This window comes from Vidua macroura, chromosome 6, assembly GCF_024509145.1.
Source record: "Vidua macroura isolate BioBank_ID:100142 chromosome 6, ASM2450914v1, whole genome shotgun sequence".
In the NCBI taxonomy this organism is placed as follows: domain Eukaryota; kingdom Metazoa; phylum Chordata; class Aves; order Passeriformes; family Viduidae; genus Vidua; species Vidua macroura.
The window spans coordinates 46,217,959-46,230,343 of NC_071576.1; the positions used below are offsets into that span (position 1 = coordinate 46,217,959).

A 12,385-nucleotide genomic window follows, 5' to 3' on the forward strand; every position below is an offset into this window, starting at 1 on the left:
CTTAAAAATAAAATGAACTAAAATCAAATCATCTGTTTGAGAAGAAGGAGGTTATGGCTTGGAAAATGCATCAAATGGGTGGAGTGAAAATGCCCGTGGGTGAGTAAAAATTATTTATCACAGTGAGAGGATCAGGGAGCCTCTGAGCTTTATCTCAGGGATGACACAGCATAAAAAGGACTCCTGCAGAAATTAGCTGCAGTTCTGCTGAATCCAACAGGAGTAGAATCCTCTTATGATAACTCTGAGATTAGACTAGCACGTTTTATATGCATTTTGAGCCACAGAAAATTTCATTAATTTTGACTGAAAATTAATGAAAGTTATTTCCATGATGAGTAGCAGAATTACGTCATACGGTACTTGTTCACCAGGTGATAAATACCTGTCATCTATTGTCTACTAAATCCATTAAAAAATTCCCACCAATACATTCTGATGCATCCAGGAGCAATCCTCAACTACTACATCATTAGCTTCCTGAATCTCATAATGAAAACTAATTCATTGAAAAATATTCTCAGGAACATGCCTGGCCTATAAAATCCTGAAACACATTCTTAATTTCTATAAGGATTAAGTATAGGCTGTAAGCTTAGGTTATCTAAACATAAATATATGTATTAAATCTATCAAGACAACCTTTTTGTCATGCCCTGAATTCTTTACCTCTGCTTGGCTGTCCCAAATCTCCCATTACATTGTGTGCTGCAGGTCTAGGCATTAGTACTCCTGACCATAAAAATAATGCCTGAAGTGTTGGTATACCCTCACTGAGACATTGTAACTTTGAAAAACCATATCTGCATATGTAAATAAAAGACCTGGTGATTCTGACTGGCTTTTTGAAGCACTTTATTTAAATCAGGCTGTGTTAAATTCTTCCCTACTGAAGGTCAGAGAGCAGGTATCAGATTATTAGACAATGATAACAGGATTGTGGCATTTTACTTCAGGTTAATGATGCACACAACCCCTAGCTTTCTTTAAGTTTAAAAAAGCTTTTGTAAAAAAGACAAAAGTTTCTACAGCATATATATGAGTAGTATCTCACAGTTAAAGGTCTGAGGATACAGAACAACCAGAGGGGGTTATAGCTGTAAAGAAGGATGGCTGTGGGGTAATCTAAGGAGTGGTACATAGAGAACTCAGAATCAAAAGAGGAGAAGAAAATTGTATTTGCAGCAGTAGCAGACAATTATAGCAATAAGGAAGAAATCAGGAATTGTACAAATGGTATTGCTGTTCAAAAAATGTGTAAAAATGAGGGGAGAGAAACCAAGCATTTCTAATGATCTGCACCTGGAAAACAAGTGGAAGATAAATAGAAACTGCAATGAAAGGGACAGCTGGAGGGATGATAGATGATGGAGGCCAAGTCTCTGTGAGAACCAGCAATTTGAGAGAGTGAGAAATGAAAGAGTCAGAAATAGCTAAGACCTCTTTAGAAGTGCAGTGAAGGTATGTCAATATGTTAATTATTTCATCTATCGTCTGCTAGTTGTTCCTCAAACTATACCCACAGAATTTGTCTATATCTAGAATTTGATTTGTATCTAACACTTAAATCACAGAAATTCAGTTGTCATGTCCTTTATTCCAGTCCAGTGCACTTGTGATGTTACTTCCAGTGTTACCTCTCACAGATCTCACCTCTCATGTCTCCAGACAGGCTCTAAGACAGTATTCCTCCATTGCCTGCTAATGTGGTTTCTCTCTTGCTGGTATTCAAACCAAAAATGAAATGTGATCATTCCCATGAGTTCCTTTAGGCTGCTTAAGCCTCAGTGTCCCCTCAGTAAAGCAGCCTTTGAACCAGTCCTAAACCCTCTTCTTGCTATGTTTATTTTCAGATGTCAAGACCCCCATTCTTTGTATTCTGGCTTGTTGATTCTCAGTTTTACACATCAATTTTGATTTTGCTGACCCTTTTCATACTAAATTTTTGTGGCACGACTCCTAACTTCACTGATCAGTTGTTTCTACCATAAGGCTGCAACATACAGTACTGTCTCCACAACTCCAAAGTATTTCTTCTTTTAGCTCCTATATATTTTTTAAAAATTGCTCAAAGTCTTTATTTGATGACTGATACAAGTTTATTTATTACTGGAAGCAACAGCCACGATAGCTGGTCAATCTCTCTCCTCACATCTGCACTGGGGTTCAGGTTAGATATAAGGGATTAATTAAACCACTAGGAGTGTAATGCAGCACTGAAACAGGCTGTCCAGGGAAGCTGATGAATCTCAGTCCCTTAAGGTTTTCAAAACCAAGATAGACAAAGCTACAGCTGACCCATGGCAACAGCAATCCTTGTTTGAGTGGGAGGATGGACTACACAAACCCTCAGAGGGTACCTTCCAACCCTTGTTTCTATGATTCTGCACGTTTGTCCACTCCTGCACACTCTAACTATCTGTCTGTCTTAGATTTCTTCATCCTTAACATCTCCTCTCTTCCTGAGGCAGTATGTCATCAGCCCCAGACTTGACATTTGAGAGTCTGAACCCTGGCTCAATCTGTATTGAGCTGCGTCTGCAGCCAAACAAACACAGAGAAATACTAAATCATTGGTGTCTGCCAAAAAACCAGGTCAGTTAGCAGGATGGCAAAATGAAAAACACACCCTCTTGGTGCACCAGCAGCAAGTGGCTGTTGCCCAGCACCAAGCATGTACCATGTCCTCGGGCACTGCTAACTGGTGCTTTTTCCTAAAAGTGTCTCACCACTATCAGCCTTGCACAGCCATGCATGACGGCAAGGATACTATTTCTCTTCAAAAATGAAGGATTTGATGTTAAGAGATCTCTGAGGGTTTTCTTTTACTATTATAGGCAGTATTTAGATCTCTTTGTACCAGCTACTGGATTTCCATTTCAGTCCCTCTGAAATACATCTTTCGATTCTGATAGTCTACTGGATAGTCTACTACCCAGGTACCTTGTCTGCTGTACTGTGGATATTCTGGTACTAGAGAGAAATCAAATTTCCAGTTGGACTGCACTGCTGCCCAGAAGGGGGCTGGTACTCTGAGGTATCTCCACAAGACTACTTCCTAGTCCAAGTTCCTCTGTGGCTGCTAAACTCACAGCTTACACTCCTAGAGGAAAAGGAAGTGAAAACACAACCCCAAATGACTGTCAGAACAGCTGTGTGCCACGCTGCCCTCTGTCCAATGACCTTACTCATTTGTTCTTAAGTAAGTGTTTTTATTTTCTGGATTTGATAAATCAGGGATTGATTTAAGAGGTAGAAATGAGGATAAAATGAACCCATAATACATAGAGCATAATATGTACTCACTCTGTGTGTCTTTCCTTTGGAAGTGCTGCAGTGGATGGTGAGGGACAACAGGAGGTTAGCAAAGGACAGAAGGGATTTAGTAAAGAAATTCAGAGGCAGCTGAGGGAGCAGGAGTGAAGAGAGGAAATTCATCAAAGAAAAGAGATAAAAACATTAGACTGAGGGGATTTATTTCAGCGTATTAGGAAAGAAATATAAGAAGAAAAATCGCTAAAAAAGAACTTTATCCTAAAGTATTTTACAGATAGAGGAAATTTTCCTCTATTTTCAGCAAGTTCTTTCTGCTGGACCATCTGCACACACACAGATCTAGAAATGCACACCAGATTTTTGACCACAGAGCAATAGTAAATTCCATTCTATTACAAGGATCCATGGTGACAGATTTCTGACAGGGTTACCAGACTTCCAGAACACTGTAAAATGTAATCTGTCAGGAATTCTTATAAGACAACTATATTTTTGTATAATGACTGTTGGAAATCTGCTTCAGATACAATGAAGAAAACTAGCAACACAATCCCCATCTCCTGATACATTTGTTATAATGTTTTTTGCATATTCTGGTGACTCCTCTTCATTTTAGATCTTCTAGTCTTGATTACAGTTGATATACAGAACTGTACAGAAGGGTACAAAAGCTATTAGGAACTGGAGGAATAAGCTAAAATTCACAGCCCGACTGCTTATGAAAAGACTTTAGATGAAGAATGGATTATAAATAATGTTATTATTTATTTCCTGTAGCTATGCCTGCATTTGAAACTTACAGATGATAAAGAATGTTTGTCTCCTGGACCAACAGGAAACCCAAAAGTAGGAAAAAAACTACAGAGCTGCACTCTATTGTGTTATACCTTGCACCAGTGACATTTCCTCACAAGTTTCCTACTCAATGTACAGAAGAGGAGGTACTTGGAGAGCTGCAATATAAGAATGTTTGTGTCTGTGGTATATATGTCAGGAACAGGAACAAGTGATCCTGTTTTGTAGGCCAGATCCTTTTTCTTGAGTGTTGACAGCTATTTACCCCTGCCTTAGCAAAATGTTCTAAAACCAGATTTTGAATGTGTACATTTTAGCATAATCTGGAGCACCAGTCCCAAATTTCCTGAAAGGGTAATGATTTTGGTTGCCTGATTGAGTTTTCACCAAGAGTTCTGGAAAAAGCCAGCCTGCACCCCAGAATTTCTTGCCACTTTTAAAAGTCACTGTTTCCACTGGGGACAATGCATGATGTTATAAAAGAGATGCTATTGAGCAATTGCTGCATGCTGAGAGACTGCAAGAGATGCACAAGTTCAAGATTAAACTCAATCTCACCTTCCCTATGGTTTGTAGAGAATTAAGGTAACATCTCCATTATCCCTCACACAACACAAAGCCTTTTCTGCTGCCTCTCCATGCAGCTGAGCACATGTTCCATTACACCAAAGGATTCAAGAATACCAGGTGTTCTGACAAAGCAGCAATTTCTGCTCCCACGTTGGAGAAAAATCAATCGTGCTATGACTGCAATTTTTGTCACTGTGTGGTAGCTGGGCTTGGGCTCTCTCAGTATTGGCACACCTGGAAAATTCTCTTGGAGTTGGATGTGAAACACCATTTTGAACTAAAACACCCGGGAGTCTCCTCTGTGTGGTGTGTGCATCCACAGCAGGGGAAGGCAAACAATGGTTTATTGCTACAGGAGGGCTCTTCATGAACAGACCAGTGTGTTAAATCCATGCTAGCTGTGGATACAGCATCTCAGGATGCCAGAAGGCAAGGCAGCAAGTTCAAAAACAGCACCTGGTAAAAGAGAAAATGCTCAAATACCTACAAACTCACCACTACAGAGATCAACATGCTCTAACAGCAGCAGAGCAAACCCACAGCACAGTGTACCGAGCTCCATCTGACAGCTCTGGAACTAACAGTTAATTGCACTGGGATTGGGCCTTCCCAGATTTTTCCTAAATTTGTGCCAATTACTTAATAGCACAGACTGCAGGGAATAGACTGAGGTCTGATTTATACTTAACAAATGATCCACAAAATGTTCATGTTGGACAGAAGCATGCAAAACAAACAGGAAGAGCCTGTATCCCCTAAATGACAGTGCAATGCAGTTCTTGGCTCTCAGTTGTACCAGTTAAACATGCATTAAGTGACTTTTTTTTTTTTTTTTTTTTTGAGCTGGGAAACTAATACACTAAGCAGTGCTAAGAAATGCTTCTTACAGAAAGGTAGTGCTGGTGTACAAGGCACCAGTTGTTTCAGCAAAAATTTAAGATAATCTTTGAACAAAGTCATTAATGGTTTGCCTGCTACATACAGGAATGGACTACATCCCTTAATAGGCATGGATCAGTCTACTGATATTTATGGTATTTATTCTACATGATGATGCAGGGTTAAATACCTGAACCAACTGTGGTCTCAGTCAATCTACTCAAGGATATATGTCCCATTACTGCTAGAGCTGTTCTGATGCCACTGGTTCTCTTTCCAAGATGAAAGAAAAAAAGAATTAAAAGCCTTCCAGACAAGATTCTGGAATGTGAAATACAAACTAATGTAAAATGGAGTTAGAAGTCTTTTCACCTGGGGTTCCCCTTCCCTCTCAGGGTAACTCTACTGCTTGTCCTTCCCCCCAGAAAATGAGCCTCGAGCCTAACAACAGCTGAGGATCCTGGTGCCTTCTACCACTCCCACATGTGGTGTAGGGACACATCTTTCTAGCTGGGAATGGTGGGTCTGCCCCAAAGCTGTAGACTCTTGTAGCCTGTCTCAAGGCTTCCAACATCTTGGCATGATAACATCGGAGTCAGAGGCAGTAGGAGTCCTGAACAGGCAGGACTTTCAGGGTCTCTGCTGGGGAAAAAGCAAAGAGGACTCCTCAACAGCCTGCTACAAACACAGGGACAGTTCAAAAGAAACCTAGACTTTGATATATCAGGAGCTCATTGAGATGAAGTTATTTCAGAGAAAACACTTCAGCCAACAAACATATTTTGATAAAACTAAGCTTTGGCAATGGAAGAGGAGAATTCCCAGAAGCTTTAGAAGGGAAAACAACACAAACTTAAACTATGGTCAGTCTCACCCCAAGTGCAAGGACAGCGCAATTACAGTGGAAACAGTCAAAGCTGAACAGAAAGGGACTTTACTGGCTAATTACTGACAGAAGCTTCACAGGTGGACGAGGACTGCAATGCTGTGCACATTTAGATGTCTCATCTCCAGGAGCAGTTACTTCCCATCTAGGCATTATGGTTATGATCAAGTGAAATGAATGTAAAAAGCACTCCTTGAGTTCAGCTAGCTCTGGTCTGGGCTCATAAGGGAAATTTACTGCTGTATGACCAAGCCAGCACATGAGGGTGGTAGACTCTCTGTGTCTACGTGTTTGCACACACAAGGCAGTGGGTAGAACATGTTAGGTACAGTAGAGGTTTGAGCCAGACTGCTGTAATACAAATCAAAAGTACGGTGGAAGAAAAAAGCCCATTATTTTAATAGCTTGCCCAAATGCCTCAATTGATCATACTAACTTTAAAAAGTAAAAGGCACTATGCACACTTGACAGGTTTGTTGCTCTGACAGGTACATCATGTGCTTGTGATTCCTGTTTGATTTCCTTCTTTAAGAATACCTCTAACTGTGTTCCTTGTATGTGTGGTGGAAAGTGGAGGCGGAGAGTCATTCTCTGAAGGAAAACACAATTACCCAACTTTAAATGCTCAAACAGATGACAAATGAACAAGCTTTCAATACTCCCCCCACCAGCTCCAGTTTAAAACAAAACACTGTGCGTTATACATTCAGTAACAGATCCCTAATCCCAAACTCCCTCTAGCAGGAGGGAGCCAGGGGTACAAAAAAAAAAAAAGTCCCTTTTATTTTGCCCATATTTTTCATATTGCAAGGTGCTTTTTTATTTCATTGAACTCAGAAGAGAGATTTGCAGACAGGATGCTGTGCTGTGCTAACTGGGTTGCTACTAGAATATGAACAAGGGTCACAGATGCAGGGGCTAAGCCTGTGTTTGTGCGCTCCTGGTCTTTGATGGCTGCCAATCATTCCTGCAGTTTGTTCACTGCCTATGCATGTCACACACTTCTAATCTGCTCTCTTCCAGGGATAAAAGCTGGCAAGCATGTGGTAATGCTCCAGGTTAAAGATAATCCACAATGAGGATGAGAGTGTGTAAGCGTGAATATCCTCATTTATACATTGAAAACTACATGTTCAACAGGAAGTGAAAATACGAGCATGTACATGCTTTGGCGAGATTTAATTTCCTTTATCCTTTCATCTTTTTTTTTTTTTTTGGTCACAAGTACAAGGTCCTCTGGGTTATTTTCTTCTCACAGCAATATGCCAGCCAATTAGAAGAATAATAGATGAGTGTCAGCAAGTTAGCACAGTGCTCCTTAATCAGGAAGTCCTGGAAAGTTTGATGAACTCTTTAAAACCTTTTTCTTCATACTTCTTTTTAATAAATGGAAATAATTTCCCGCCCATTTGCTATTTTTAATATAACCACCTCCAAAATCTTGCATGCCAATATCCTAGAGTGTTTAAAATGTATTTCACTGAGGATATGCCATGGCCTTGTCTCTTCATTCATTTGTACACAATGCTAGAGGTACTCAGTGGGATTCAGCAACAGCTTAATGCCATTTCCACTGCAATCAATAGCAAAACTCCTAAATACTGCAGCTGAGAAACAATTAGGCTACTATTGAATGCATCAGAAAAAATATTGATTTGGTGGAATTGAGGTTTGGTGTTGGTGAGTTTGGCTTTGTTAATGTCAGGGAAACTGCCCTTGTAGTGATCAAAGCTGAACTTGAATCAACTTCAGCCCACTTCTGCCTCAGATTTAACTTCTCCCTGATGCTGTTCTAATATTCTGATAATGATTTCTGTAGACCAGCCTGCAGTCAGCAGTTGAGGACAGCTAGGTCACCCAATATCACAGTCTGTTCTGTTAAAAGTCTGAAAATAACGTATTCCAAGTAGAAGCTGTTATTCTCAAGTATTGCCTTCCCTAAATTCACTTGGGGGAGACTAAATTTCTGCTTCTACAGAAAACTTGCACAAGCGCATCTCTTTATGCCCCAGACAGAGATATGGCTCTTCTCACAGATTTCAAGTGTGTGATTGAAATTCCCAGCTCCATGGATTTTCAGGCCAGAGAGCCTGTTGCATTGATCTAATCAGAGCTAATGCATAGCATGGATCAGGAAACCAACTAATTCCTGCTTCAAGTGTAGCATCTGAAGTTGAACTAGGATCTTGGTTTTTAGAAAAAAAATACACTGCAGTGCAAGATGAAGTTTAATTGTCTTTTAGGAGAAAAACTCACTAGAGCTTTGGGTGGCTTGTTCCAATTAGTAACTTCATCCAGTGGTCAAACAGGCCTAGTATTTCTATATGTAATCTATCTACAGCTTACAACTATTAGTTTCCAATCAGTTTTTTATATCCAAGACAGTAATATCCTCTGTTATCACATGCCTATCCTCTTTATCAGTATTTACAGACTACGATCAAGCTATGTCTTAGCCTTCTCTTTAGTAAACTAAGTCCCCTGAGTTGTATAAAACACGACCTCTGATTTTCTTACTCTCAGATACTTTCTAAATTGTGCCCAATTTCTAAACGTTTTTCCTTGAAGAACAGCCATCTTAACCAGACATGCTGCATTTTAGCAGCTTTTGCAACAAACAATGACAGCTATTATATGACTTTCTGTAGCAAAAGAGGGAAAATAGAAAAAAGGAAGAAGTCACAGAATGGAAGGGAATGAAGAATGAATGGCTTAAAAAGAGACAAAAGAACAACGGAAAGAAAATGGAGAGGGAAGGAAAGACTCTAAAGTAGGATGAGGTAGCAGAGAGATAAACACTTACTGAAGTAGAAGCTCAGGAAGAAGGAAGAGATGATGAAGAGACCATGCAAAGAAGTAGTTATTTACAAGTATGCTTCTGTAAGTTATCCTGTCAGTTCCAAGAGGAAGTGACACTTGATTCTCCTACCTATCCTTCCACTCAATTTTTTCAGGCAATCAGGGATCTCCAATAGTGATTGCTGCGAGACCTTCTATGGTTAAGAACACAGAGAATTGAGTGCAGAATTTTTTGGAAGCAGAGCTCATTAAACTGCAAGACACCAAACCAACTGACAGCCTCCCCAAAACAAACCACCTGTGATACAAGTGAGCTCCACAGCAGTAGGACTGCTTTTTTCCCCATCCCCTACCCTGGAAATACCTGCCCTGCTTCAAGGCCAGCAGTGGAGGTGACTGGAAGAAACAAAAGGCACACTGACACAAAGCTCACATATGGAGCTCTGGGCTCCAGTCATCAGGCCTGGGACATCTGTGGCTTTCTGAGGATGCCTGCAAGTTCAAGTAATTAGACCAAGGCTAGCTGTCCCCTTCTCATTCTGCACCTTTTATGCTCCCATTGCTTCTACTACCACTGTCAGTCCCATGATTTGTCTGACGGACCACCAACGAGTAGGTTTTTTGTTATTGTTTATTCTTTGGAAGGCAGGAGTAGAAGAGAACTGGTGAGACAGTAAAGAGGAGAAAGGACTTTTCTATCCCATGAGACACCTCAGTGTTTCCAAATGAGCTTTTGCCATATCAGAGCTTTTACTTTAACCTTTATATTCTGAAGTCATAAACTCCATATGCTTGTATTGATACTGAAAATGCAACCATCAGTAGTGAACCTGGCTGCTCAGGAAACCTTACTGCTTTATAGACAACTCTGGTATTCTGGGCCTAATTTCCCTGTCAGTGGTCCAGATGTAATTCAAGGAAATTAATGAACCATATTTCAATCTCAAGACGCTCCCTGTAGCACACTGCTTTCTGAAATCTTTCCTGCCAGTTTGTGCTAGAGCAAGCCAGAAGTACTATGGGACACAGGTCTCCACATCAGCAGGGTTTCTGCTGAAGAAACCCAGTGAAGCTTTTAACAGTTGAGGGAAGGCAGGAGCGAGAACAGAACCTACCCTTTTCCCTCAACTGTGAAACTACATATGTAGTTTTGCCCCAAAGACAAAGAGAGGCCCAAGCTGGAACTGGAAAAAGAACACTGCTCCCCAGCCTCCATTTAGCAGCCAGGGCATGACAAAGCAAAAGGCCTTGTGTGCACTGAGCAGCCCCATCCCTTGACAGGGCAGTGAGTGCTTGGATGATACATTTACTGCAGCCTGTGCTGCATTGTGCCTGCCCATGTATCATCTCCATAGCAGCAATTCTGCTAATTGAGACCAGCTGCTACAATTCCAAATTCTTCTCTCCAGACATATCGATACTACAACGTTATGATTAGAAAGCACTTTACCAAATGCCTCTCAATTCTGCACAGCTCAGATGAAGAGCAGCTGCAGAGAGAAGGGACCGTTCCCTGAATATACAGAATAAAACACTGGAGAAATGAAGGCTACAAGAAGTAAGTCAAAACAGAATAATGATGACAAAGAAAGCAGCCTGCTGTATATGCTTCTGCCTGTCACTTTAGATGTTGAAAGCACCATGAGCAGACTTTTTCCTTATGCTCTAGGATAAATGGCCATAGCACTGCACTGTTACAGCTTCATGTGGCAGGTGTGTATGTTTGTCAGATCCAGCTTTTCTGTCCAAGGAGGGATTAAAGCAAAATCCATCAATCTGGGCTTGGCTTGGAAGAGTAGCTGTGGTCTTGAATCATTTGGCTCCGGGGGCTGCTCTACACAGCCCACTGGCAAAGAAAGTCACTGGAACTGATAAACTGGGAAGACTTGCAAAGTAGGAATGCCACCACCACAATGACTTGGCCACACTTTTGGCTATCTCCCTGTGGCTGTTGGCTCCACACAGCAAGCTGGATACTTTGCAGTGGTCACCCTGCAATTGCCAAAAGCTGCAAGCACTTTTCCCCTCCAGCCAGACTGGATTAAACTGGCTATCAGTATTCTAAATTCACTTAGAAGTCTCAGGGCCTGTGTGTGACCATCAGGCACAGGGCATTCCTGAAAAGACATCTGGTTACTGAATTTATTAAAGAACTGGGCAAACCACTTCAATTCCATCTGTTATTCCAACCTCCTGAACACAGAGAACAGAATCCATGAAAGAGAAAATCTCACAAAGAAGGGTCTGAAAATGAGAACCACAATGCAACATGTAATTTCCTCCTGAGAAAGATGTTGTACAATCTTAGGTGGCACGCTCCAGCATGTGGCTGTGTAAACAAGGGCCTAATACACTGTTTCACTACTCAGATTTCATACTACAACCGAGGTAATGCAACACAGCTAAAGCAGAGAGATCACTTTGCCATGCTAAGTGATCTGCCTCCTACTCTGAAAATGAGTGAGGTAAATGAAGTGTTTTATATAAATACCAGACAGTTTCTCTTCACCAAGCAAAATGCTCAAGTTTTTAAAAAATATTCCTATTATTTTGCTCCAGAATATATTTGGTGCTTAGTGTCCCATTCAGATTTTACCATTTATACAGTTCTCTTACCTATTTTACTTTCTAACTTTTAGTCTATATTAGAAATCTGCTTGAATCCACAGTACTGCAGGAGAGGGAATACATCAATGAAATTCCAGAAAGGTAAAGAAAGGTAAAGTCTGACCATGTTACAATTGAGTATAAACTTTCAGAATCCTTGTCTGAAAAAAATATAAACTTTTATTTTTTTTGTGTAACACTCACTGACTGCATATTAGCTTACACGCCATTTTCTTTCTGCTCTGAGTAAGGTTGCTATACTTGAGCTGGGAAACAGCTGACACAGAAGTCCATATGGGAAACAGGAGTGTAAAGATGAGCCTATATAGAGAAGCTCTGTGCTTATATAGGGAAGTCACCTCAGTAAAGTGCTCAACACAGCACAAACATGTTAGCGTATTTGCAGGTGACAGCATGACGGAATTCTTTTGACTGCAGTGCAGTTGTGTTCCTTCCCATCAAGCTGAATTTAGCCTCTCTAGTCACCAAATCACATGAATAAACTGCTATGCATACATTTATTTTATTTTTAGGTTTCCAAGATCAATCAATGACATTCATGTGAGGAGAATC

General features: G+C 40.6%; 1 protein-coding gene across 12 annotated transcripts in view; it reads right to left on the minus strand.

Annotated features, from left to right (window-relative positions):
* Nucleotides 1-12,385, minus strand: part of BRSK2 (BR serine/threonine kinase 2) — a 303,411-nt gene that overhangs the window by 141,037 nt on the left and 149,989 nt on the right. The gene's annotated exons all lie outside the window — the stretch shown is intronic.